The 26,469-nt window shown below is 34.1% G+C and overlaps 1 pseudogene; it reads right to left on the reverse strand.

The window, feature by feature from the left end:
• LOC149578051 (GDSL esterase/lipase At5g03610-like) lies at positions 1-26,469 on the reverse strand (annotated as a pseudogene).

Consider the following 26,469-nt stretch of genomic DNA (forward strand, 5'->3'; position numbering starts at 1 on the left):
CTATGAAAATTTGGGAGGATAAGAGTCCAAGCCCAACATCTTAGAAAGCCATTCTGCTAGTGATTGAAGAGGAGAAGAAGAGCCATCTTGAACAAACCCACAATTAGAGTAGTGAAGATTTATCATCACTTGCCATCCCTTCTGAGTAGGATGGTACCAATCAGAAAAGAAAAATTCTTCTTGAGACTTGCACAAATGAAAAAGAGCTCTTCCTTGTTCATCATAATCAGCACACCCAACAATGGAGCTGCTCATGTTTCCATCTCTAGAACAACATGATCTACACATCTCATGGATTCCTACTCAATACATAATACAGAAATAAGTCAATCAGTATCCTCATGTATTTATGTAATCCTATAATTATGGCTCTTAAATAGATACACTATTTAGAAGGAAAACCTGAAAAAGATAATCTTGAAATTCTTAACTACACTATAATCAATGTCTTTACCATATGCAAATGGGTTGAAGATAATATGAGAGAAGGCTGCAAAGAAATCAAGGATGAGGAAGTTGGCATCTTCAAGCTCCCTCAACTCTAAAATGGCTTGTGATAGATATTTGTTGTGGGTGGAAACTAAGTCCATTTTTGTGTTCAAACATATTGCTCCAGACTGTAAGTAACCTGGTTGGCAGTCAAATGGCATGCTATTTGATACTAGAAAATTCCTTAGCCCAAGATTATATAGCTTTGTGAGTTGCAATTTCATCTCTGCTACAACACTCTTCAAAAACTTCTCTATTCCCTATAAACATAACCCTCAGTCACATATTTTTTAAAATCACATTTGAATCATTCTAGTACAACATGACAATTAATAATATCATATTTTCACAATCTATTTCAAAAAAATCTTTTTTGTTTTTGGATTTGATTGTGTAAATTTTTTTAGTATCAATGGATTGCACTGTGTGATCCATCATCAGAAAGAGAGAAGGATGTAAGATATGATCCATTGTCAAAATGAGAGAAGGATGTAAGATAATTCTTTCATCCTGATGATAGATCGCAGAGTTGATCCAAAATGTTGATACTAAAAAAATTCCACAATTAAATCTAGAAACAAAAAAAATCATTAAAACATAGCAAGTTTGGTGATATTTATTCTTACCACTGTGGTAACATTTGTAGCATCATAATCATTTCCATTTAGTGTGAGAAGTGCTATTGAGTGCTTCAGATGATGAGAACCATATTTTTGAAGATATAATGGAATCCTTGAAATTCCCAACTTGGATACTCAGCTTTGGAACTCCAAAAGTATCAAATACCCCACTGTATGGTACTACAAAGTTTATGCCTTTCCTTTCTTGTATATGATGGCTTGAACTTTTCAGAACCCTATAGGTCATTAGAGATGGAAGACCTAAGATTTGGGCTGCATAAATTTAAGAAAAAACACACAACTCTAGTAAACGCATTCACCTATATATTTAAAACCATGGCAATATAATCATAAAGAAAAGAAGTGTTTTAATCAATGAGAACAGATTTTTACAATCTATGACAATTATTTGCAAGAGCTTCTAGATTTGATTTTATATAGTTTTTTAAGCATCGACATTTTGAACCATCATCAGGATGAAATCAAGCATAAGAGAGATGAAACCAAACATAAGAGACCACAAGAAAAAAGATACACAATCATAGAGCACGGAGTTTATTTGAAACATCCATGCTTAAAAAACTATACACAATCAAATCTGAAAGCTCTGGTAGATAAGCATTTTAATGTTAATCGATTAAGGAAATAGGATTGTTCTGGTCCATGGCTCAGAGTATATAGGAGAAGCACTATTGGAGAGAACTTTTCATAGTTATCAAGACTTTAAAATTGAAAATTGCTTGTTAAATTTTAATATAATTGTATCTTGAAGAGGGCATCAATTATGAGGAGTTATATGGATGGATTGAAAAAGGATTTTCAAAGGATCCTGTAGTAATCCTAAAGGGTCATGGTTTTTTTGTTTCATATGATTACTTTGAAAATTTTTGACTTGCCTTCCAAATACAATTTCAATAATATTTTTTTGATAGGATTTTTATATCTTATAAAATTTGGGGGAATTTCTAGGTTCACAGTGCAAAATATAAACATACAAAATTGCAGATGAGACCCTTAAGCATTATTATACTTAGAAAATTAGAAGTCAATACCATGATCTATAATCATTATATAATTAGAGAGAAGTCAAACATATACCTATATTATCTGATGGTGTAAAGCACTTGGAAACCCGAGTACATTGCAATGGAAAAGTTTGAGGCAATTTGACTTCTATTTATATTGCCTATCCAAATATTTTGGGCTAAAATATGTAACAACAGTTCCTGATATGAACAACAGTTTTTGATATCGACCTTTGAGATCATTAGAATTTGATTTTGAGAAAGATTACCTAAATAATCAGTAAGAATTATGCCAGATGATACCCTGCCTAATGGGTGCCTAGGCCAAGTGATACCATATGGATATTTCCATGCTGAAACTATGCTATTTTTCATACTAGGATAGTAATTTCCAGTGTCTGCATATGAATCTCCAAAAACAAAAAGAGCTTTTGTTTCATCTCCACTGCATATACTTACAAAAAAAATGCTTCAATCAATGACCACACTAAAATTATATACAAATTTTTCAATTAAAAAAGAAATTATCAATCATTAGCCATTAAAACTAGCAAAAACACCAATAGGATTGATGACATTTTGGTATTCATTTTTCATGACCTTCTACATCTACAGTCAGCAAAGTTGATTGTTTGGTTTATATGGCAAAATCATCTGAATTGTTTGGTCAAGACCAATGTATACGAAGTTTTCAAAGACCTTCTAAAGGAGTTCAAAATTAGAAGCTTGAAGACTGATTTTACATTAAAAGCTCAACAAAAGTAGAGAGATGTTGTGCTGAGTAAAACAAAACTTTTCCAATCAGTAAGCACACTAAAATTACATCCAAAAATCTTAATATGATAAGCAATTCTTAGTCATTACCAATTACAAAGAGTACCAAGAATATTGATGACATGTGGGCAACCATATTTGATGACCTTCTAGATCTATCATGGATAAATAGTATGATTACACATGTCAATTAAAGGTATGATGCTATAATTTCTTCCCTTTTTTCATATTTTTGGTGGAACATGCTACTTTATGCTAAAACCTTCATACCAATATATAATAATTGACTAATTAGTACTGATCTTTATATCTATATCATCTAACATATTTCAAACTTTTCATAGGTTGCTAGACACATCAAAGAGAACAAAGGCAAGGCTGGAAAAGATTGGGCAACACAGACTTGGCTCTGGGGGATATTCAAAAATTAAAGCACGCATTATAAGTAACAATAAATGAATTGCAAAGAAAAATTATTTATAAAATGCAAATAATTTTGTTAATTAATAAAAAAATGCAAGCCACTATTTTTAATCTAGAGGCCATGGAAGAACACAAAAAAATTGCCTTCAAGCAAGGCTATGCAGTGGTGGCTGAATGCCTACGGCAAGCTTCCATTGCCCCAACCAAACAGTCTCCTGCATCATGTACACAGGTAAATATGCCAAAAAATATATTAGAAATTGAATACTTGAGCAACAATTTATTTGATAATAATGTGCATGACATTGCAATGCAGCCTATTAATTGTGACATAGATCATACGCAACATCATGAAGCCCCTGATGTGCATCGTACTATAGATGGAGGTGCTCATTGGTTATTTAAAACTAATTATGTAATTATTAATACAATTTAACATCTTTAATTGAACTTGGTGTAACCTTTTTCTGTTGAGGATATAGAATCATGGCATGCTGAATGAGTGCTGGAGGATGTTTAGACTGATCAGCAGGTAGATCATGTCACACATTCAGGTAAAGAAAATATATGTTCTACCTGCTGCTATTTCTCCCCTTCTACTGTTGCTCCTGATGACGGTTGCTCTGTGCCCAGCCTGCCCCCAAATCCTAGGAATGATTGGGGTTTCAATGACAAAGATGATTCTCCCCCCTCAGCCGCCACTACTTTGGTAGTCTTAGGTTACTATATATGTTTTTTTTTATGAAAAGTTGTTTTTTCCAGCTGATGTTGTGTGTTTAGTTTCAGCTTAGGCCACTTGAACTCTCTCGCAGGGTGATCTTGTATCCCCTGACCCCTTTTTTATGAATTGTATTCTAAGTATATTTTTTAATAGAATAGGACTATTCATCAATAGTTGCTATATATGTTTTTTTTTATGAATAGTTGTTTTTTTTCGGCTGATGCCATGTGTTTAGTTTCAGCTTAGGCTGCTTGAACTCTCTCGCGGGGTGATCTTGTATCCCCTGACCCCTTTTTTATGAATTCTATTCTAAGTATATTTTTTAATAGAACAGGACTATTCATCAAAAAAAAAAAAATCTATGTTTTGTTCTTTTAAATTAATTTTTTGATTTATAGTTCTTTTACTTAAATAAAAAGTCATAATTCACTAATATAAAATGGTGTGAATTTAACTCATGAAGTACTTTTTATTGTAGTAGACCCCCCTTTGGTGCAACGGCCTCATGATCTTCCTGAACAGATGAGTAGGAGACATGTGTTAGAACCAGTAGAGGAGGAGGATGATGAGGACATTGATATTGAGGATGTTCAGACTAATCAACAGGTAGATCATGTCGCACATTCAAGTAAAGAAAATCTATGTTTTGTTCTTTTAAATTAATCTTTTGATTTATAGTTCTTTTACTTAAATAAAAACTCGTAATTCACTAATATAAAATGGCACGAATTTAACTCATGAAGTACTTGTTATTGCAGCGGACCCCCCTTTGGTGCAGCAGCCTCATGATGTTCCTGAAAGGATGAGGAGAAGACATGTGTTAGAACCAGTAGAGGAGAGGGATGACAAGGACATTGATATTCCTCTTAGAAATTTTATGAAAAAAAGAAATAGCAAGAAAGCAAAAAAGATATGATTATTCATGAATGACTTACTCTTGAATATTGTTAATGAATACTATTCATTAATGTTGGGTGCTAATGAATATTTTGTTAATAAGTTATTCATGAATGACTTACTCTTGAATGTTGCATGTTAATGAATTTTGTGTTAATGAATTATTCATGAATGTTGTGTGTTAATGAATTTTATCGTGTGACTATAATGATTGAATGTTATATTTCAAAAATGGATGAATTGAATGTTATTATATGTTAATGGGGAATTTAGAGTGATGTTAGGAGGGGAGGGACCAAATGAGCATCCACTTTCATGCGGTTGGCCCTGTTAAGTAGAGAATATTTAACTATTCTCAAAATCAAGTGAAGCTCAAACTTTAAAGATAAGCTTATAGTTAATAGTGACAACCAATTAGCAAGTCGAAATGAAGTTCTTTATTACAAGTACCTTTTTAATTTTTAAAGCACGATGTTATGTTTTAATATTGTATGGTTTTTTTTCTTAAGTTAAAGTATTATTTTACTATAACAACATAATTTATGACCATTTTAGTAACTATTCTAACATCATTTTATGAAAAATCTTGTTTTGGCAAAGATGGCAATAAGTGGTGTTGTCTATTCCTTGGGAGATTGGATTGCATAGGTCTGTATCTCAACATCATTTGCATGTGGTAGAAATGCATACTTACAACCATTTCATTCTACATTTAAAAACATTGATGATAATATTGCTTGTTTTAATTTATATTTTGGTCTATAGTCATTATAAACATTGCAACCTTAGTCAGCTTTTATAGGCTATGAAGAACATAGTTGAATACTACAATAATTTTGTGGTTAGGTAATGATAGCAATTCTTCTAAGCCAAAAGATGAGACAACTATGTTTCATCTTAAGATGGTAGTGGAGTTATTCATGTATGATTCCTTTCTTTAATGGTGATTTGGATGTTTGACTAGTTCTAAATATGTTGCTATAGTGCCTATTCAACCTTATCTAGATGTATACTAATTTTTTGTAGTGTAAAGTATATAATCAACATCTCTTTGCAGCTCAAATGTTTAGACAGGTTGGGAAATACTCTATCCACATGCATATTCCATAGCAGACTACCTTTGCTTGTCTTTGGTAACCTTGGTTTCTTGGGCTTTTTGCTCTGGTCACGATCCTTCAAACTGTTTCGTTATAAAAATATCTTGTGCCAAGATAAGTATTGCAAATCTGAAGGTAGTTTGACAATAACTCATAGCTATTGTTTTTGAATAGGATCAGTTGATTTTGATTTTAACTAAATAAAGAACCATCTCTAGTAGTTTTGGTCTGAAGCATGCTAACGGTTGTTTCTTTTATGTCCTATATTTTCAGTTTAGAAATGCTTGTTGGTCTTGATGGTGAGCTTCCTAATAAGTTGTGTAACTTGGAACCACATCTGATAGAGCATGTTAGCAATGAGATAATGGACCAGGATCCCAATGTTTGGTGGGATGATATTGGTAAATTTAATATGGTTGAAAGAATTGGTGATAATATTATTCATGTTTATTTCTATGTACCCATTAACATTAATATTTATTTTTCCAAAATTATACTAAAGTTGGGCTAAAACATGCCAAAAACTGTGTGACAAAAATGGTCATATGGCCTCTATTGCAACCTGACATCTTTCAAGGTTGTCATTCTCCAAGAAAAGGGCTCCTCTTATTTGGCCCTCCTATAAGTTAGTCTGATTTATTCTCTTTTCTTTATATGTTGGAAATTCATTTTTGTTTATAATAAAGTGCATTTAATTTGCTCTTAGGGTACTAGGAAAATGATGATTGGATAAGCTATGGCAGGAGAAGCCAAAGCTACTTTCTTTTATATTTCTGCCAGTTCATTGACGAGTAAGTGGCTAAGTTCCTAATAAAATCATGCTTTCAAGTTCTTTTATTGTTTTGATTCTTGAATGCAGAAAGCCTTGTATAATTGTTTTTACAGGGAAGCACTTGTGCTTAACGGAAGTCTTACATAATAAAGATAACATCAAAAAATATAATAAATGGTTTCTATTTGTGAGAAATTAGACACATATAAGGATTGCATGTGCAGATGCAATTTCTAAACCATATACCATGGCAGGAGTTTGTTGGAGTTTGAAAACATTACCCATTTCCAATTACCTTGATGAGAATATGACACGTCTAGGGGTAGCTAACTCTCATTATCAACACATCTATTCAGACACTAGGCCAACTATAAGGCATGACCCTTCTTCTTCTTTAGGCTCTGCAAAACCTAGGCAGGTGGACTTATAGATTCTTTATATGGTACCAGTTGTCAAAGCATACACTGAATCTAATATGAAGCAAATAAAACCCTTATTTCTCCTGATAACTCATGAAATGACATCCATCTACAGTAGCTAAATGCAGATCTAGGAATCTCATGAGCTGAGTGAGGGCATTCTATTATAACTCTTCAACATGAAAGGGGAAAAGCGTTTGATTATTGATGTTGATCTCAGCAAAACCTCAAATATGCAGCAGTATAACAGGTGATCCTATAAGTGATCAGTGCCTTATCTATTGGGAAATTCATACAAAAACCTAACACACATCCCTAAAAATCACTGATATGTGCCATACATCAAGACTTCCTGATCTATCTAACCACTTTGTGAACTAGACATCTGCATCCTTCTGAACCTCATACTCGACTTATCCCTTCATGAAATCTACAATCCTATGATGAGGAATCAAGAATTTACATAACTCTTTGAGTCATAAGCAAAATAAATCAACATAAACAACCAATAAGTTGCAACTGAGTTTCATATTCTTTGTTTACAAAACACAAAAGATCACAAACAGCATGAATGAGAGACAAGATATCAGAATGAAGATTGACTTGCTGCTGCCTTATCATTCATTTCCTTGAAACAAATTACAATAAGATGCATGAAATTTAAATGCAAAGCTACCTAACAGATCAGACTATCTGTATTCTTATTTCTACTGCTATTCACATGAGAGAAATTGCTGAAGAAATATGTGGTATCACAGTATGGGAACATATCAAAACTGGATCCAAAATTTGGTATCTCAGTAGTGACTGGTTTTTCTCCAAAGACTGGAACCCATCAAACAATGAAAGATAGAAAGATATAGCAAAGGAAAGAATCTCAGATCTGATCTTCACATGACAAGTGTCCATTTGAAAAGCAATCCTCTGTAACTGAAAAACTTCTTTCTTCCATCTCTCATTCTAATCTGATGTTGTTTCATCATTTCTGTTACTGACTTGCACAATATCTCTGTTGAAATGATGCAACATTGCTGAGTCACCACAATATCTGATTTACCCATTGAAATGCTTGGCAAAAATCAGGTTAAATTGAGTGAATGTGAGAGACGTGAACTCCAACCGCATTCTTGCCAAGTTTTACTGATCCCCTAATTGGATTTTTAGTTTTTTACCCGTTCCATTGAGAAAAACCCAAAAATTTACATTTTTGGCTATAGCTCAAGCTAGGAGGCACCTGTGCAAGAACCAACCTTAAAATCAAAAAATTCAGCTCTTCCCGGTTTCGGTGGTATATTGGAGCATCTATTTTGGGCAAAATTTGACCCAGATATAGCCCTCTGAAGTTCAAGCCTCTGCTCATGTCTCTATGACAATATTTCACAAATATATGAACTTTCAAAAGTTAAAACTATATCAGAAGTTCAAACTTTATTTTTAAAAAAAGTCCATGTCAGTTTTTTGGCAAAATAATTTTAAAATGAAAATTTTAAAATCATTTTATTTTTCCTAGCCTCTTTAATTTTGGGTCAACTCCAGGTTTGACCAATGCCACGTGTCACTTTCTGATTGGCTGTTGACTCTTGCCAGATTCTTGAGTTTTTCGGCAACCTCACTATGTCGCTAGCTGGATTTTTCAAGATTTTTCGGCAAGCGACATAGCGACCTGCCAGATTTTTCGCCGACTGGGACCCACGTGCACCTACCTTGCCTTTTCAAAATGCTTTGTCTTGTTCACACTATATGTTTGAGTGCAAAAGCATATAAAGACTAAAAATACCTCCCACCTGCTCAATGTGGGATAATGTTCCTCAATGGTTCTTGCTCTTTGTGTTTGTTGTGATTGCTAAATGCATGAGTTTTCTTTTGCTGCATATGTGTGAGTTGCTCCAGCTCCTTTGGCATGGGTTTCTTATTCCAAACATGAAGCTCCATCCTGCTGGTCGTTTTTGCTATGAATCTACAGACTTTTCATTGTAATGGTCATTTCTTATGCACATGGTCATTTAAAATGAGCTTCCCTCTTCTAAAAAACATGATACTGTTGCTAGAGGAAGCCATGGGCTTCAAAAACGTGGATACATGCTTCCTTGAGCTTTGTTTCAGAAGCAAATTTGTTCATTTCTTCAAAAAAATGTGGATGCTTCTTCCTCTGTGGATGTTTGACTCTTTTCCTGGTGATGCATCTGTTATGGCATGAAAGCCCTCTATTTTGCTCAATGCATCTACACATTTTCTTAGTTTTCTTCTTGTGTTAAAACATTATATTGTCAAGACAAATAGCCCCTCACATTTATTTGATTCTTTTATCATTGAGAAAAAGTCCAATCTCATACATTTAGTGAACTAAGATAATGGCAATGACTACAGTGAAGCATTGTAATGATTGTATGTAAAACAATCAATTTAAAATTTCATTTTAAATCATTTTCGCACTAGTGTGAAATTTGTGTCTGAAGGCCCGCCAAGTGGCCGTAAAAACTAACTCAATCAAGTAACCAGGCCATGAAAATCAGCATGAGTGTTCAATCCTGCATACTCTATCACACTGCAAATTTTCAACCCATGATGGATTCCCAGTCAAAAGATTTTAATTGCCGAACATCCATACTTCAATTACTCTACAGGCAAACAATGTTAAAAAACATAAACTGGGCTCGGGTTCGGCATTATAAACTGGGTTATTGATCACTTGGGGTTTTGAAAACTAGGATATAAGTTTTTTGCCATGAAGAGGATATAATTCCATGTTTTGGGCTCATGAAGAATCACAGGGCACATTTGGCGAATTTTCGAAAACAGGCACTTGGAAATTTTAACTGGCAAATGTGTCAAAAAGTGATTTTTGGCAAATGTACGGACATAAGAAAGTATGCAAATGGATTCATCATGACTTAAGAACTGGCATACTTCAAGGATTTCTAGGACACAACACAATGGTACAATCCATTTAGGCTAGCCAATCACAGGATCAAAGTTATAACATGCCGAACAGGGGTACAGATCAATCCGGATACCTTAGCCGTAAAAAAACAATGCAAACTAGGTTTTTGATCATGTTAGCAAACTGATCAAATGGATTCGACATGATCTCAAAATTGGAAAATATGAAGTGTCTTACCCCTAGAACACAATGCAAAAAGAATTTTTTCATTTGGGTCAACTGGGTCAAAGATATGATTGGTCGAACAGGGCTTCCCAGAATTGTGAACTAGTTAAATGCACAAAACAGTAAATGACCAACTTTGCGGGGTGCAAAACCTACTCAAACGGATTCAAAATGACTTGAAATTTGAAAAATAGGTTCTCTATTATGGACACTAAACATCCCCAAAGTGAATAGTCTTGATACAGTCCTAGGTAAAAGATATTCAGATGCAAACTGAGCCTCTGATCGCTATTTGACACTTGGTAGAATTACAAATTTTGACACTAGCTCAAAATGGGACTTCACAGAATGATTCGGGATGGCAAAATAACATTGTGGATCATATTTATATGTCAAATGAAAGGTGTTAAGCCACTCAAACACCATCTAGGCCTCAAGCTACCAACTGACCACATGCATAAAAGGCACTTTAGGACATGATTTTCCAAAATTTTCAAAATGTGACTAAAAATGAAGCATGCAATTTTCAGTCCCAATAGAGTTAATGACCAACAAATTTAAATAACAAAAGAACCATTTTCCTATGATTGATTGTTGGAATTAAATATTGATTTAAGGGAAGAGTGCAAATTGAAAGAGGGTATTGGGCATCTATTATCATCATATTAGAACATGGAAAATGGTGTGAAATTGCACTTTCCTTAGTCGTGGTTGCATACCTACTACACTCTTTCGTTTGAAAAATGAATATAAATACCATATCTAGTAGCTTCTCTATGTTGTATTCATTTATTGGTAATGATTCAATGTCATGTCATTTGATGGTAGCTTCTAGAGTTTCATTTAGTTGTAAGGTGTGTCTTATATTTTCAAGTTTGTATACTCCATTTGGTAGTTTGGTATTAATTGATGATGTCTGGGATCTTCTACCTTCATTGTAATCTTCATCATCATCCAACTTGTTGTTTGGTATTTTCGATGTTATCCTCTATTTCCATGGTCTTCAGCATGGTTGTGTATTTTATCTATTCAAAGACTCTATGTGCCTAAGGTGGAAGCCATTTAGAACTAATAGTTGGAGAGATTGTGTTTCCCCCCATAAAACTAGAAAATGTCATGAGTTTAAGGTCAAGTAGGAAGAAGTCGTAACATTTTGAGTAGAAAAATATGCTTAAAGATACATATTTAGTTGATTCTTTGGTGAAGTTTCTTATTTCAATTCAATTGATTTTAGTTGTCAACCAAATTCCTAACTCCAATGTATATTGTATTTCAATGCTACATTTTCATAGGGATCTAAGTAAAATGACAGTTGACTACTTTAGTTTTATTGATGCAACTGAACTACGAGTACCTTTTGTGTTCTTGAAAAATCATAAGCTTTCAACTTTTGTGAAGCCATTACGGATGCAAATGAACAACTGGTGAGGTGTCAATTTTAAGGAAATTTTTTGTTTCTATAATGTACAGTTCAATTGCTAGAAATATTTCATCTAGATTGTTAATTAATAGATTGTTAACTTTTCATGTCATTTACTACTTTGGTTGGGTAGTTCTCCTTGCATTTGTAAATTGTAAATCTTGCTGCAGTCTTTAGCCTAATGATAGTTTGGTATTACATCCAGGGTGATAACATAGTTGACTTAAAACTTTGAATTAAAGAAAATATCAAGGGATAATATTTGAATTGTGGATATTTGTAAATTATGTTTTTTTTAGAAATAGTTATAGTTATAGTTATATATGCGCTCTTATGATGATGTGATTGGGACTGTAAGTTGTTTTGTCACGTTTATCTATTTGAAAAATAAATGAAATTATTGGCTTTCATTCCTGATAAATAATTCTTTTCTAATTTTATTCTTCCCTGCAAGAACCAAAATTTAGAGGCGTTGTGCCAATTATTGGAAAGGCTTTGCTCTCATAGGAGCCTTTTAAACTGCACAAAATTTGAGTTGTAAAGCATTATTGCTCGGTGGAGACTCAGGATATTGTGCATATTTCTTCATCCTTCCCATTGTTTTGTATGAAATAAATCATATGACGAATGAAACAATGGTGTGGAGGTAGAAATGTGCACAATACCCTTACTCTCATGCATCGAGCAATTACACTTTAAAATCAAGTTTTGTGCAATTTAGAAGGCTCCTATGAGAGAAAAGCTTTTACAATAATTGGGATAGCTCGTCAAAATTTCTACATATCTTGGTCTCAATTTCGACAAAAATGTGCAAAAAGGGAAGGTGTTTTGGTCGCAATTTCGACACCAAACTAGTCACCTTTAATGTCACTTATATGGCACCAGCATAGAAAAGTAAGGCATTTTCATCACAATTTAGATGCCAAATTGGTGTAGCTTTACATCAAAATTTTGACCAACAGTGCCTACAAATGAGGAAATAACAGTTCAAGTTGGACTAGGGAAATCAAAAAAATTTGCGTCGATAAGTCGACCTTTGTAAGTCAAAATTTTGACGCAGAATGTATGTGGAAAAAAGTCAACCAAAAAAGATCAACAACAAGCTTGGTCACCTTATCGACCTACTCTTGTCAAAATTTTGACCTTTTCGCATCAAAATTTAGGCCTAAATTTATTAGTGTTTCCCTCCTACGAGAAGACAGAATTGGGCTATAAAAGGAAATCACGTGTAGAGAGGATATCATTCCCAAGATAAAATGGTAAGGAAAGATAATGTTTACCATTTTACTGTGAAAAAGGAACCTTTTTGTTTATCTGATGATGATTTTTATAATACTCCTAAGATGATATGTCAAGAAAAGATTGTACAACCACATCCACTTAGTTTGAGAGATAGGAATAGTAGTAATCTTTTCCAATGTAGTACAAATCCTTTCATGTCAGATTATTCTCCTCAAAAGGTGAGACCAAAACATTTAGAACCTAAAAGCTTCAATGATGATAAAACTACCAATTCTAAGTTTATGGTCCCTAACCCTGATGAGAATGAAATCCTGAGAGTTTAGCTTGCTGAGTAAGAAGCCATTGATAGGAGGTTCCCAAAGGAAAGGGAAGAAATGATCATGAAAGCCTATGAAGAAAAACAAGAATTACTTAGGTGAATTACTACTTTAAAAAAGAAAAATGAGATAGCAGCTAGTCCTTGGTAGCCTGAAATTGTGGGTCAAGTTGAACAGCTCAAATTACAAGAGCAAAAGTTGATAAAGAACCAAGATAAAAACCAAGAGGGTCCTGTGATACAACAGATCAAGAGCTATAGGACCTTAGAGCCTAAAAGGGATTTGGGACATGTTGTTAATTTTCAAGATAAAGGAAAACAAAAGGAAGTTGGTATTAAGATCAATGAGCTAGCAAAAGTTGTCTAGATCTGTGATTCCATGTCACCTTTTGACATTGAGTTGGAAAAGAGAAGGAAAGAAAGAGATGCTTTGGCTAAGAAGTTAGAGATTGCAAAAAGTGAGGTTGCTATAGCTGAGATGAACAACAAAATCAAATTCCTAGAAATTGCTAAGAAGCAATCTATAGCTATACCTAAAGGTAATATAGATGGTGAATTTGATAATGTAGATCAGAATGCTACTCAAGTACATGTTTCTTTCTTGTCTTCTTTTTCACAAAAAGTAGATCTAAATAAGCCTGTTCGTGATGCTAGTACTAGTAATACCATTGATAATGTTAAGAGAATGTTCCATATCATCCTAAGATTGATTTGCAACGAAGACCTATGTAATTAGAGGGTCATAGGCAGATATGTTTTGATGGAATCCCTGGTTTTCCTAACCCCATCCCACAAGAAATGAGGAAAACATTGCCTAAATTTTCTAGGAACAATGTTGTTACATGTGAGGATTACTTAAGAAGTTTCTTGGATATGATGAGTGATTATGAGGTTGATGTTATAATGAAGTTGTTTGTTCAGTCACTAACTGAAAATGCTAGAGAATGATTCAAAATACTTCCTAAATTATCTATTATAGACTGGAAGGACATTGAGTATTTTTTCAAGGAACAATATGGTGACAAGATAAATTAGAGTTATATTTTGAGTGAATTCAATAACATCAAGAGACTACCCAATGAGTCTATCACTGAGTTCAATAATAGATTTTAGAAGAGAACGTACAAGCTAATGCAAACCATGTGAGTTGATGATAAGGTATGCCTCATCACCTATTTGAATGCTTTTGATGGTAAAATAGCATATCAGCTTAGGGATAAGGAACCTAGGACTTTAAGAGAAGCCTTCAAGATTGTTGTTAACATTGAGAATAATTTGAGAATCTTAGGCAAATTAGAAAGTAAAAGGGATGACCCTAGATTGTTTGGTAACAAGGCAAATAGAAAGGAAGACCATAAAACTATAGGTGGGAGGAAATAAGAGTCTAGTGAGGTAAGTCAAATTCTCAATGCTATAAAGAATTTAAGTCTTCCTCAAGTAAAGAATAATAGGAATCCCACTAACAATAGGGTCCCTTGTCAATCTAACTTCAATAGACAAAATAGGTTACAAAATTTCCTCTATACCACTACTTGGAAAGATGGTCAGCCTAATGTTCCTCCCCCTAAGAATAATAATAACAAGGTGACTCTTGATCCTCTATCGAAAAATTCTGTAAATAAGGTGGATGATCTTGAATCTACTATTGAACCTACATGGTGTTTTGCATGTCAGTTACCCCACTCTCCTAAATTTTGTGCAATAGCATTGTCATTTCCAAAAAATAAAACTATAGTACAAAAATTTCATGAGTAGGAAGAAAATAATGATGATGTAGGGTGTAACATGTTTGAATCACATTATTCTGACAATGAATATTATAACAGAGATGTGCATGATTAAAGATAGTTTCAGAGTGTCATACAACAAAAATTATTTTCTAATGAAAGTGATATTGAAGACAATGTGTGTAACATGGTAGGTTCAAAAGAAGAAGTAACATTGAGAAAACCTTCTAAGGAAGAGATTGATCAAATTACTGCTAGTATGGTAGCCCAAGTTCAGACGATAAGTATGGCTCAGAGAGATGAGAAGGACAAGGTAGCTAGTATCTTTATAAAAGGAACTGGTCATAAGAAGAGTGAAATTGTGAAGCCTAAAGGAACCGCTACTATGAAGGCTAAATTCAAAAATCAAAAGTGGGAACTAAAGAAGGGGATAATCCTAAGGATTTGGAGTTTTCAAATAATGTCCCCAAGAAAATGGATGAGGAGGAGCCAAAGAGTATCACTAAACAAGACAAGAGTCATCAAAATACTCTAAATATTTTGGATAAACATGATGAGAAAAAGAATATGAATATTGGTAACCTATCTAATTCTTCTATATATATGCTTTCTATTTTATCTTAGATTACTATTAAGGTTCCTTTGTCTAAATTGCTAAAAATCCCTGAACACAGAAATAAAGCCATAGCATGATTGGGAAACACTAATGTAAAGGTAAGTTAGGATTGTAATGAGAATCATAATTCCAAAGAAGAGGACAAAGAAAAAATGAAGGAAAAGGAAAATGAAGTAGTTGTGTCTCAGATTCCTCAAATGTTTTTGGATAGCTCTATCAATGAATGTTTAGGAAGTATTGAGCCATTCTTCTTGAGTATCCTAGTGTATGGTAAAAAATTAAAGAATTGTATGATTGATTTTGGTGCTTCCAATATATCATGCCTTTTGAAATAATGAAGGAATTAGGCTTGAAAGTTGATACTACTCAGGGAAGATGCTGTGCCATGGATAAAAGAGAAGTTATAGTTATAGGTACTATTAATGCCTTACCCTATAGACTGATAGCCTGTCCAAAAAAAGAACTTACTATGAGTGTAATGGTTGTTGATATTCCACCTCAATATGGTATGCTATTATCTAGAAAATAGAGTGTTGTCATGGGAGGAAGTTTGAAGTGTGATCTGTCATTTGCTACTTTTAACATTGATGGGAATTCGGTAAAGATAAATAGAGAACCAAAGAGTGTATATATGATAGAAGAAGATATTGAGGATGATATGACAAACTTTGTGGATACAGATGTCAACACATTTTGGGTAGAGGTTCTAACTTTGAAGAAAGGCAAGTAGAAATCTCAAAAAGAAGTGGAAGCTGATACAAAGATGGATAAAGGTGATTTGTGGGCCATGTTCTTTGATGGTGCTTATTGCAAAGATGGAGTGCGTGTAGGTATTTTTTTGATCTCTCCTACTGGGATAACATATAAATTTTCACTTACATTGAGTTTCCCTTGTACTAATAACATAGTAGAGTATGAGGCCCTATTGTTAGGACTTAGACTAGCTCATAAGGATGGGATAAAATGTTTACATGTTATAAGAGATTCTGAATTAGTTAAATCCTAGGTCAGAAATGTTGATGTGTCAAAGAATAAAAGGTTAAAACAGTACAGAAATGCAGTATGGGACATGATGGAATGTATTGATGCATTTGGGATGGTTTGGAAGGATAGAAGTTACAATAAGATGGCAGATTTGTTAGCAAATATAGTAGTAAAGCCTGATCATATTACATTTGTTGGTATATCTAAAATTGAGACTCAAACTAGACCCTCTATCCCTAACAATATCCACAATTGGAAAGTATTTGAAGATGATAGAGACATTCTAAGATTTCTAAATTGTGAAAATATGCTATCAGGACAAGAAATTGATTGTGCAGCTTATGTGGAAAATATAAATGGAAAATATACTATTCTTGGGAAAGAAGTTGTGTAATTAAAGACTAACAAGACCCCAAAAGGTTTAGTTATCTTAGAAATAGTCTTTGACAACCAAGATAGGGCACATATGGATACTAATGAATATAGTGCTAAAGACCTTGAGGAGGTAAATTTGGGAACGTCAAAGGTACCAAAGAAGATATATATTGGCAAGAAGTTATCCCCTAAAATAAGGTAGGGTCTAGTTGATTTTTTAAGAAAATATATTCATGTGTTTGCATGGTCATATGAAGACCTAAAGGCTTATAAAGAGGATTTTTTTCAGCTTGAAATTCCTTTGAAAGAAGATGCTAAGCCTTTTAGACAAAAACAAAGGCCAATAAATCCAATATTGGCTCCCAAAATGCAGGAAGAATTAATCAAGCTGAGGGATGTAGGGATTATAAAGCCTATTAAACATTCTTCTTGGGTGTCCAATTTAGTTCCTATTAGGAAGAAAAATGGAGATATAAGGTTTTGTGTTGATTTTAAGAATCTAAATATTTCTTCATTAAAAGATAATTATGGTTTACCAAACATAGAGGTTATGTTGCAAAAGGTCACTAGCTCAGAGGTCATGTCTATGATGGATGGATTTTCAAGTTACAACCAAGTGGTTTTCAAGGAATCAGAACAATTCAAGACTGCTTTTACCACTCCATGGGGTACTTATGTATATGTCAGGATGCCTTTTGGGCTTACTAATGTTGGGGCTACTTTTCAACATGCAAAGTATGTTGCATTTGCTGATATTATTGATAAAGTTTTAGTTGTGCATCAAGATGATTTAACTGCTTACTCTAAAGATGAAAATGATCATTGCATGCATCTAGAGAAGGTATTTATTAGAGCCCTTAAGTATGGTATTTCTTTGAATCCCAGAAAGTGTCATTTTGGTGTCACAGAAGGAAATTTATTAGGACACTTGGTCGAAAAACATGGAGTGGGGATTAATCCTGAAAGGGTAGAAGCAATAGACAAGATTCAGAAACCTAAGAGTGTTAAGGGAATTTAGCCATTTTTTAGACAGATTAATTTTATTAGGAGGTTTGTCACTAATTTTGTAGAAATTAGTAGACCTATAACAAGAATGGTTAAAAAAGGATCTAAGATAAGGTGGGATGGTGAGCCTAGTATTGCATTCCACAAGATTAAGCAAGCTATTAAAGATTACCTTGTTCTCAGAGCCCCAAATTATGACAAGCCAATGCACATATTTTCTTTTGCCTCATTTCATACTATCATTGTAGTACTATTACAAAAAAATGAAGAAAGCTATGAACAACCCATTACATTTTTTAGCAAGTCATTGTAGGCAGTAGAACTCAAATATGATATAACTAAGAAATAGGCATATGCACTAGTGAAAGGGGTAAAGGCTTTTACATGTTATTTAATGGGAGCTACTGTTGTTGCATTTGTTCCTACTACTACTGTAAAAGATATTTTTTCACAATAGGAGGTATCTGGTAGAAGATGTAGATGGATCGATAGAATACAAGAATTCAATATTGACATTCAAATCACTAAATTTGTTAGGGGTCAAGGTTTAGCCAAATTAATGACAAAAGCCAATTTAGAGGCAAACCAAATCAACCAATTGGATGATAGTTGCAGAGAAAATCTTTGCGATATGGATATAATCATGATTGGTAGAAGGATGTGATCTATTATTTGCAAAATATGAAATCTCTGTCAGGGTTAATAGAAAACCAGAAAAGATCTCTTAAATTGAAAGCTATAAGATATGTTATAGTTCAAGGTAAATTGTGATTGAGAAATATGGAAGGGGTTCTCTTGAAGTGTGTAGATGAAATTGAGTTCAGAAGGATTTTAAAGGATATGCATGAGGGTGTGTGTGGTGGTCATTATATGGCTAAGACTACTACTCATAAAATTCTTAGTCCTAGCTTTTGGTGGCCAACACTTTTCAGAGATGATCATGAATTTGTGAAAATATGTGATACTTGCCAGAGATTTGGTGGAAAGTTGAAATTTTTTGGAAATTTACCATTAAGACCTGTTGAAGTGCAGGCACCATTTCAACAATGTGGAATAGATTTTATAGGTGAAATTACAAACAAATCTAGTGGTGGGCATTCTTGGATCTTGGTAGCTACTGATTACTTTACCAAGTGGATTGAGGCAATCCCTACTAAGAATGCAACAAGTAAAGTGGTTATTAATTTCATTTTGAATAACATTGTGACTAGATTTGGATGCCCACAGAAAATTGTGATTGATAATGTTATGTGTTTTAGGTCTAAGGAATATAAGAATTTTTGTAGCAAATATGGCATTACAGAGTACACATCCTCACCTTATCATCCTCAAGGGAATGGTTAGGCAGAATCAAGTAACAAGAGTGTTCTAAAGATTATCAAAAGGATTCAAGGGGAAAACAGGAAGGCATGGGATTCAAAATTGTCATTAGCTCTGTGCGCTGACAAGGTTACTGTGAAAAAGGCTATTGGATGTGCCCCATTTGATTTGGTTTATGGTATATAGGCTAGACTTCTCCAAAATAATGTAAAGGAGATGTATAAGTTTATTCAACTTTATGAAGATGATATTGTTGATGAGATGCAACTTAGAATGGATGACATCTTTCAATTAGAGAGGTAAGGAGAGAATCTTCTATTCAAAATGCCAAGTTGTATTCATAGATGAAGTATTTATATGACAAAAGGACCACTAAGAGGAAGTTTGAAATAGGTGACATGGTATTAATGTGGAATGCTAGAATGCAAGATAAAGGAAAGCATCATAAATTTGACCCAATTTAGCTGGGTCTATATAGCATTTATGATACAAATGGGGAAGATTCATATTTCTTGAGAGATCTAACCAGAGATATTCTTGAATTGCTAGTTCATGGACAATTCTTGAGGAGATACTTTTCTTAAGGTATATGTTTTTCCATGAACATTAGTTTTAGGGTTCCTTGTGTTCTTGTACATTGTGTATATTTTTGTAAATGTCCTTGTATAGTCTAGTTCCCTATTTGTTGTTTTGTTCTATGCTCTCTGAGGAAGTGGTCATTCCTATACCAAGTATGTGGTTTTCTCTCCAAAGATTCTGAATTCTTGCATAGACTCAAGTAGCCTATCATCCCCAGACAGAGCCACTATTGGTCTAATTTTTCATAGTATAGAAATTTTTTGAAAATTTAGTGAAAAATCATTTAAGACATTGTATCATGCAGATTAGGGTTTTTGTTCCTTGTATTTTCAAATTCCTAGGTTACCCTAGTTCTTGTTCTAGTCTCTGTGTCATTAAAATTCTATCAAATTCTCAAGGTTTGTCATCCGAGAAATCATTCAAAAACCCTAATTGTGTACAAACCCTAATGCCTTATTTTATTTTACCATAGTTTTGAAAAACTTTCAAAAGTAATTTTTAAAAATAAATTGAAGGCATATCACTTTTACTCTAAGGTTGGGCTTATGCAAGCATGAACTCATTAAAATCTTGTTTAAACCTTTATTTGTTGTGCTTTGTTTACAATTTTCTCGATTATTTTATTGAGAAATATCCTATGTGATACAGATTTTGTGTGACTATTGATCTTGTTTAGATCAATGGGTATCACATTCTCACAACGTTGAGATACAAGGTTTTTAAATAATGTGGGCATGCGCTTTGATGACACGTAGCCCTTGCCTTTTTAAAGTCTCAGTGCACCACAAAGATTATAATTTGTCATAAATTGCCAAAACCTTTTTGCAGACTTGTCAGTACCTTTCATACACATTCTGGAATTCTTGCGATGTGATTGGTTGATATATTAATAGAGGTATCACTTTATGACCAAGATTCATCGACCATTGATCTCGTTTAGATCAAGGGCTAACACTTTCTTGAATTAAGAAGATGCACAAGAATTAAATAATGCAGGGAAGCACAAATTGGACATGTAGTAGGATCTGACATCATGGCCCAACATTTCCATAGAATGACATTGAAGTATCTTACATGGCAATTGTCAGATGAGTTGGACTAGGCAACAATATTTTATTCATCAATTCGTCTGACATGGTATTTTTAGGACACATCATTCTATGACCGTAGATCCTTCAGAGATCAAGGGCTAGCACAAGCTCGCATTAAGAAACTACTCATTCAATAAAGAATGTGGGTATGCACCTTTGCATCGTGTGTCATCGTGGAGCCAAGATTAGGAGAAAGAGTTGAGTTACGCCATGTTGTATACTGCATGTGCTTAGCTAGAAGTACTTATGCTACTGGCGTAGAAATTCCATCAATTAATGTAGTAGTCAGATTTCTCAAAGCATGAGGGTCGAGACAAGTCATTTCATTAGTCGAAGTTGATGATGCGACCATAAAGTTCAAATTTTTTCTTATCATCGATCTTAATCAAATCAATGAAAGGCACATGCCTGCATTAGGAACTTGAAGGAATTTTAAACAGAGCGGGTATGTGCCATGTAGACATTTTTCCATGGTGATGTCACTATCCCTATCTCAGAAGGTTTGTAGGATTCGAGCAGTGTCACCGTTGATCTTTCTAGGATCAACCACTAGTGCAAGCCCGTAGTTTGAAGATGCCCATCAAATAAAGAAAGTAGGGATGCACCAACTGGACATGTGGAAAGGATGACGTCAAACACTCACTTGCTCAAAAGATGATTTGGGACCCGCTTGTGTGGAAGTTGTCAGGAGGAAAAAACTCACATAAAGACTTCCTACTAGTCAATATAGCTGACTAGGCCTTATTCAATTATAAATTTGTGTGATTGTTGATCTTTTCTTGATCAATGAATAGCGTTTACCCCCAATTTTAAGATGCAAAAAATTTAAGGAATGCAGGTAAGCAGTAATGTGACACGTGGCCACATTTTTAAAGCCATAAAGCTTGTTGCCTTTTGAATTAAAGTTGTCTGATCTGGTGAAATCTACAGATAAGATTTAAGTCTAGGTGCAATTTGGAGGTAATGGTTACTAAGTGTAAATATGGTACAAAACTCATTTGTGTGGTTTCAATATATGAATAAAACTCATGATTTCACCATTAATGAATCACCAAAGTGTAGAAAGAGTATCAGATCATACAAATATTCAAAGACAGGGCACATAAATTTTATCCAATGATCCAGTGAGTTGTAGCAAAAATCATACAAAGAAAAAATGCAAATTTTAGCCAGTAAGTACTCTGTGACTCTTTGAAAATCAAGTGTCCTCTATTATACATTTTCTAGGTTTTATGCAAAATGACTCCTCGAAAAGAATTCATGAGACAGATGGGTTACTTGAAGTGTTCTCTACACAATGATTTTCTTGAACAATTTGCTTTATCTGTACATGAAATAACTAAGGGGAGCGAACTGATTCCAAAAGACTAGGGAAATTGTAGCGGCAGGGTTTCTATGACAAGGAAAATTGGGTGAGAGATGCATAGATATCTATAGGAGGCCTAGAATTGTTCCAAAAATGGTTCTCAGAAAGGAATTTAGATACCTCCATGAGCAATGTCTAGGAATTCGACATTGGAAAATCAACAATCCCTGCAATTTTCTTTGATAGTGATCTATTGGTTGACTTGGCTAAAAAGTATGACCCTATTACAAATTGGGTTAAGAACCATGCTGGGGTAAATCTTTTTAGAGTCTACCCTGAGCTAATTAGAGAGGTTTTCAACTTAAACCTTAACCATGTTGTCCATGAAAAAATTGACATGGGTGACCTCCAAGCAAGGTATGATGCCCAAAGGATATACTTGAGAATAGGGTCATTGCTAAAGCATGCTACCAAGGTGGGCACATTGTTTGTAATCACTACTAGCACACCTGAGCCATTAATGAGAAGACATTTTAATCTAAGGACTCAAGCATTATATTTTTCTCTGTGCAAGATCTTTGGAATGGATGAAGCAGAGCATATTCCAAGCTCTATGTTTTCATTATGGCTTAGACTCTTCAATTTGGGATGAGCACTATTGTTGACTTTGGTACTTTCCTAGCACAAGAAATTCACAATGGTTTAGTGGGGATAGCCGGGGGAAAAGTAAACAAACCTTTCCATTGGTATTCATTGCTTATGTATATATGCTCGTACAAGGGATATACTTTCTTTTCTAAGGGTATGGAGCTGGAAATAACCAAGGATGGAGAGAGGCATCTAGTTCAATTATGGATTGTGGATATGACATTAGAGGCTAGAGATGCCAGCTTTGTTAGGTTTGATAGATACTTTGCATCAAAGATTAGATTTCTTTTGAGAGGGGACAGCCCTAGAATTCCACAAGCAATGTTAGAGTGGGTCAGACCTAAGGACCATGCACAAGGGCTATTGGTTAGTCACAATTGGGGGGATATAATCCCTTATAATGTCTCAACAGTCATAAGAGTATATGGCTTCCTAGGCAAGCGTCATGTGTTACCATTCCATGTGCCACTGAAAATAGGGATAGCAGAATTGTTATGGTAGATGGGCACTATTGATGAAAGAGATTTGCCAAAGAAGGGTACATTCTTTCTAGTTGTTACTGTAGTGCATGATTTCATTTTTGTGAGGAAAGGGTGAAAACTTCTCAACTTGTTCCTGGATAGATACAACATGGTAGAATCTCATGCGATATTTATTGACCTTGAAGGATTCTATGATCTCTTAAGAGAGAGAACAAATGCTACTCACATGGTGCACTAGCTATACTATCCTGAAGATGTTATTAGAAATATTTTTTCTTTACAAGAGCAAGAATTGAGAAAAGAGAAATAGATAGTATTCAGTAAGACTTTAGAATTCATTTAAGGCTTTTGACTCTAGCTATGACCCATTGAAAGATTAAAAAATATTGGGGAGCCAATATGCAAGAATTAATGAATAATTTTCCTATGATAATCCAAACCATGAATGAGAAGAAGGTCACATATGTTGAGACATATCTAGACAGGGTTGTAGAGGTACAAAGGAGGATAAATAGAAAAAATATAGTGGCTCCTGGCTAGTATACCTTGCAAAGAAGGTCAAGTTACGTGATGATTCCAAGTGTGCAACATGCTTCCCTTCATCAAATGCCAAGGCTAGAAATTCTATCTAGAACTAGTGCTCCAAAAAGGCAAAAGTTAGAGCAAAGATCTTCTTCTTCTCAAGTAGAATAGTACTCCCCAACCTAGACCCCAATCTAGATAGATGATGAAGCATCTTTAAGGGAACAACTTAGAAAAATTGGTTGGGGGAGGGGGGGGGGAGATGTAATTGTTACTTCCATTGATTTAGAGATTGGAGAACTGCAAGAGCCTCCTACACCTTCCTTAGATCTCACTGTTGCTGATTACCAAGGTAAGGAAATAGATCCTATAGTTGCTCAAGCCTCTAAGAGGTTTATTAATGATGAAAGTTTTGTCAAGTCTAGAGCGTTTGCAAAAATTTTGTGGAGATTAAACATAAGCAATTTTGAGAAAACTTGTGAGAACATAAAAGTAGAACAACCTAATAAATCAGACTCTGTTATTAAGGAAGAGGTAAAGTCTAAATTTTTGAATGATTTTGCTCAATTTACACCTAAGGCCAGAAGGAAAATAGTTAGATAGTCAGGAGTCCTCATTTTACTAGAATGTGATATAATGAATGCCATGGTTTTTAATTCAATAAGGAAACAAAAGGATGTCCAGTTTAAAACTTAAGAAGAGGTATTTTAGTCTCATAGAGGAGTCAAGTTTAGTGACGACCACCATGCCCTTATTATTTGGTCTATTCAAAAGAGGAACAAGACCAAAATGCAAGAAATTTCTACTGTAGAGCATACTGGAGCATTGATAGTTTATAGGGCTGGTGAGGTAATCAGTAAGCAAATAATTAGAATGGCTTCAAAAATGTTAAAATTTTGCAATGTGGTGTCTAGCCAAGAAGAAGATAGATTTTCTCAACTCAATGCTAGGTTTGAAGAAGTTCTGAAAGCATATGAGGAGAGGGGTATGCAAATACAGTCATTAGAGAGAAAAGTATCTCAAATGAGAAAATACTTGGGAAAAGAAAAATAGGAGAGTCCAGTAGGCCCAGTATTACATACCCCCCATGACCATCTGTTGAACCTTTTAAATCAACATCAATTATTCAAATAAAAAATACCCCAAAAAGGCCTCAGTTCTACACTGCAGAGGATTTTGAAGAGGAGAAGAATAAGTTATATGCATTACATGTAGAAATGAACAATCAATATAAAGAAATTTTGAGGCAAGGTGTAATCTATCTAGTAGATAGAATTAACTGGCCATCATTTTTTGATCTGTTAGCATGGATTGTAGCTATTAGGGATGAATTAAAGAGAAATGAGGTTAAATTCAGACCCCTTGTGTAGAAATGGATAGAAAGGAATAATGATATTACCATAATGTGTATATCTGTCATCTAGTTGTCATGCCATCAAATTGGAAAGATCTTTGATCTGTTAAATAAGTTGCAAGGTTTTGATGATAAATAAAATTCATTTCATAAAAAATTATTTATTTATTTTTCCAAGTATATTGGTGAAAATTTTGATTTATTTCCTTGTGCTTTAAAGATTGTTGATAAAGTGAAGGAAAAGGAAGAGTGGAAGAGGGAGTTGGATGAGATTTTTTGTGAAAGGATGAATAAAATCATTAATGAAACTGGTCATTTGTTATGGGCAATGACTATTGAGGAGCTTGTAAAGGTACAGTTATTCTATAATACTATTAGGAAAGATCTTTTTGATGTAGAAGCAATTGCAAATTCCTTGATAACTATACATAGGGAGGTCCTAAGTTTTGATTGGGTGGATGACATTGTCTATAATGAGCGGAAAGATAAATTTATGTCTATAGAGAAGATGGTAGAAGGTAACAAAGCAGAAGATGATGAGGAAGAAGAATGTGCAAAACTAAAAGTCACCCTTATAGTTAATGATAAAGACAAGGAGAATCTTTAGGTTAAGGTAAGTTTGCAAGTAACTGGAGATGACTCGTCACTTTCAAGCTTGATGGACACTTACTCCAAGGAATCAAAATGATCAAAGAATCTGATCATAGTACCTCTATCTTTCCAAGTGGTGTAATAGAAAGGGACCCACAAAAGAATGTTTGATGTATCAATTTTTTTGTTACTCACAGTTTTGTCTTTTGTGATAGGTGTATGTAAGTATCTTTTTGAAGGACACCTGTCAATCACATTTTCCCTTTGCTTGCTACAGCTCATGCCTATATAAATGAGTTTTCAAGGCAATGTGATGGTCCAAATTCTGATGTATTTTTTGGAATTTTCAAGAAATAGTGCAGTCAGTCTTGTTTCACTTAGTAGGTTTAGATATTCTCAAGTGTACTTTTCTCAAAAAATATGACATAAGTAGTTGAATTTTTTGGGCTTTGTTGAAATTCTATTGGTTATTGTATTTACTCATTTCAAAAGGATAATACAAAGGGGTATTTATACCATTTTTCTGTATCAGCATTTCCTATCTCCAT

Source organism: Cupressus sempervirens, chromosome 1 (genome assembly GCF_028749045.1).
Source record: "Cupressus sempervirens isolate cs-2001-9-10 chromosome 1, ASM2874904v1, whole genome shotgun sequence".
Taxonomy (NCBI): domain Eukaryota; kingdom Viridiplantae; phylum Streptophyta; class Pinopsida; order Cupressales; family Cupressaceae; genus Cupressus; species Cupressus sempervirens.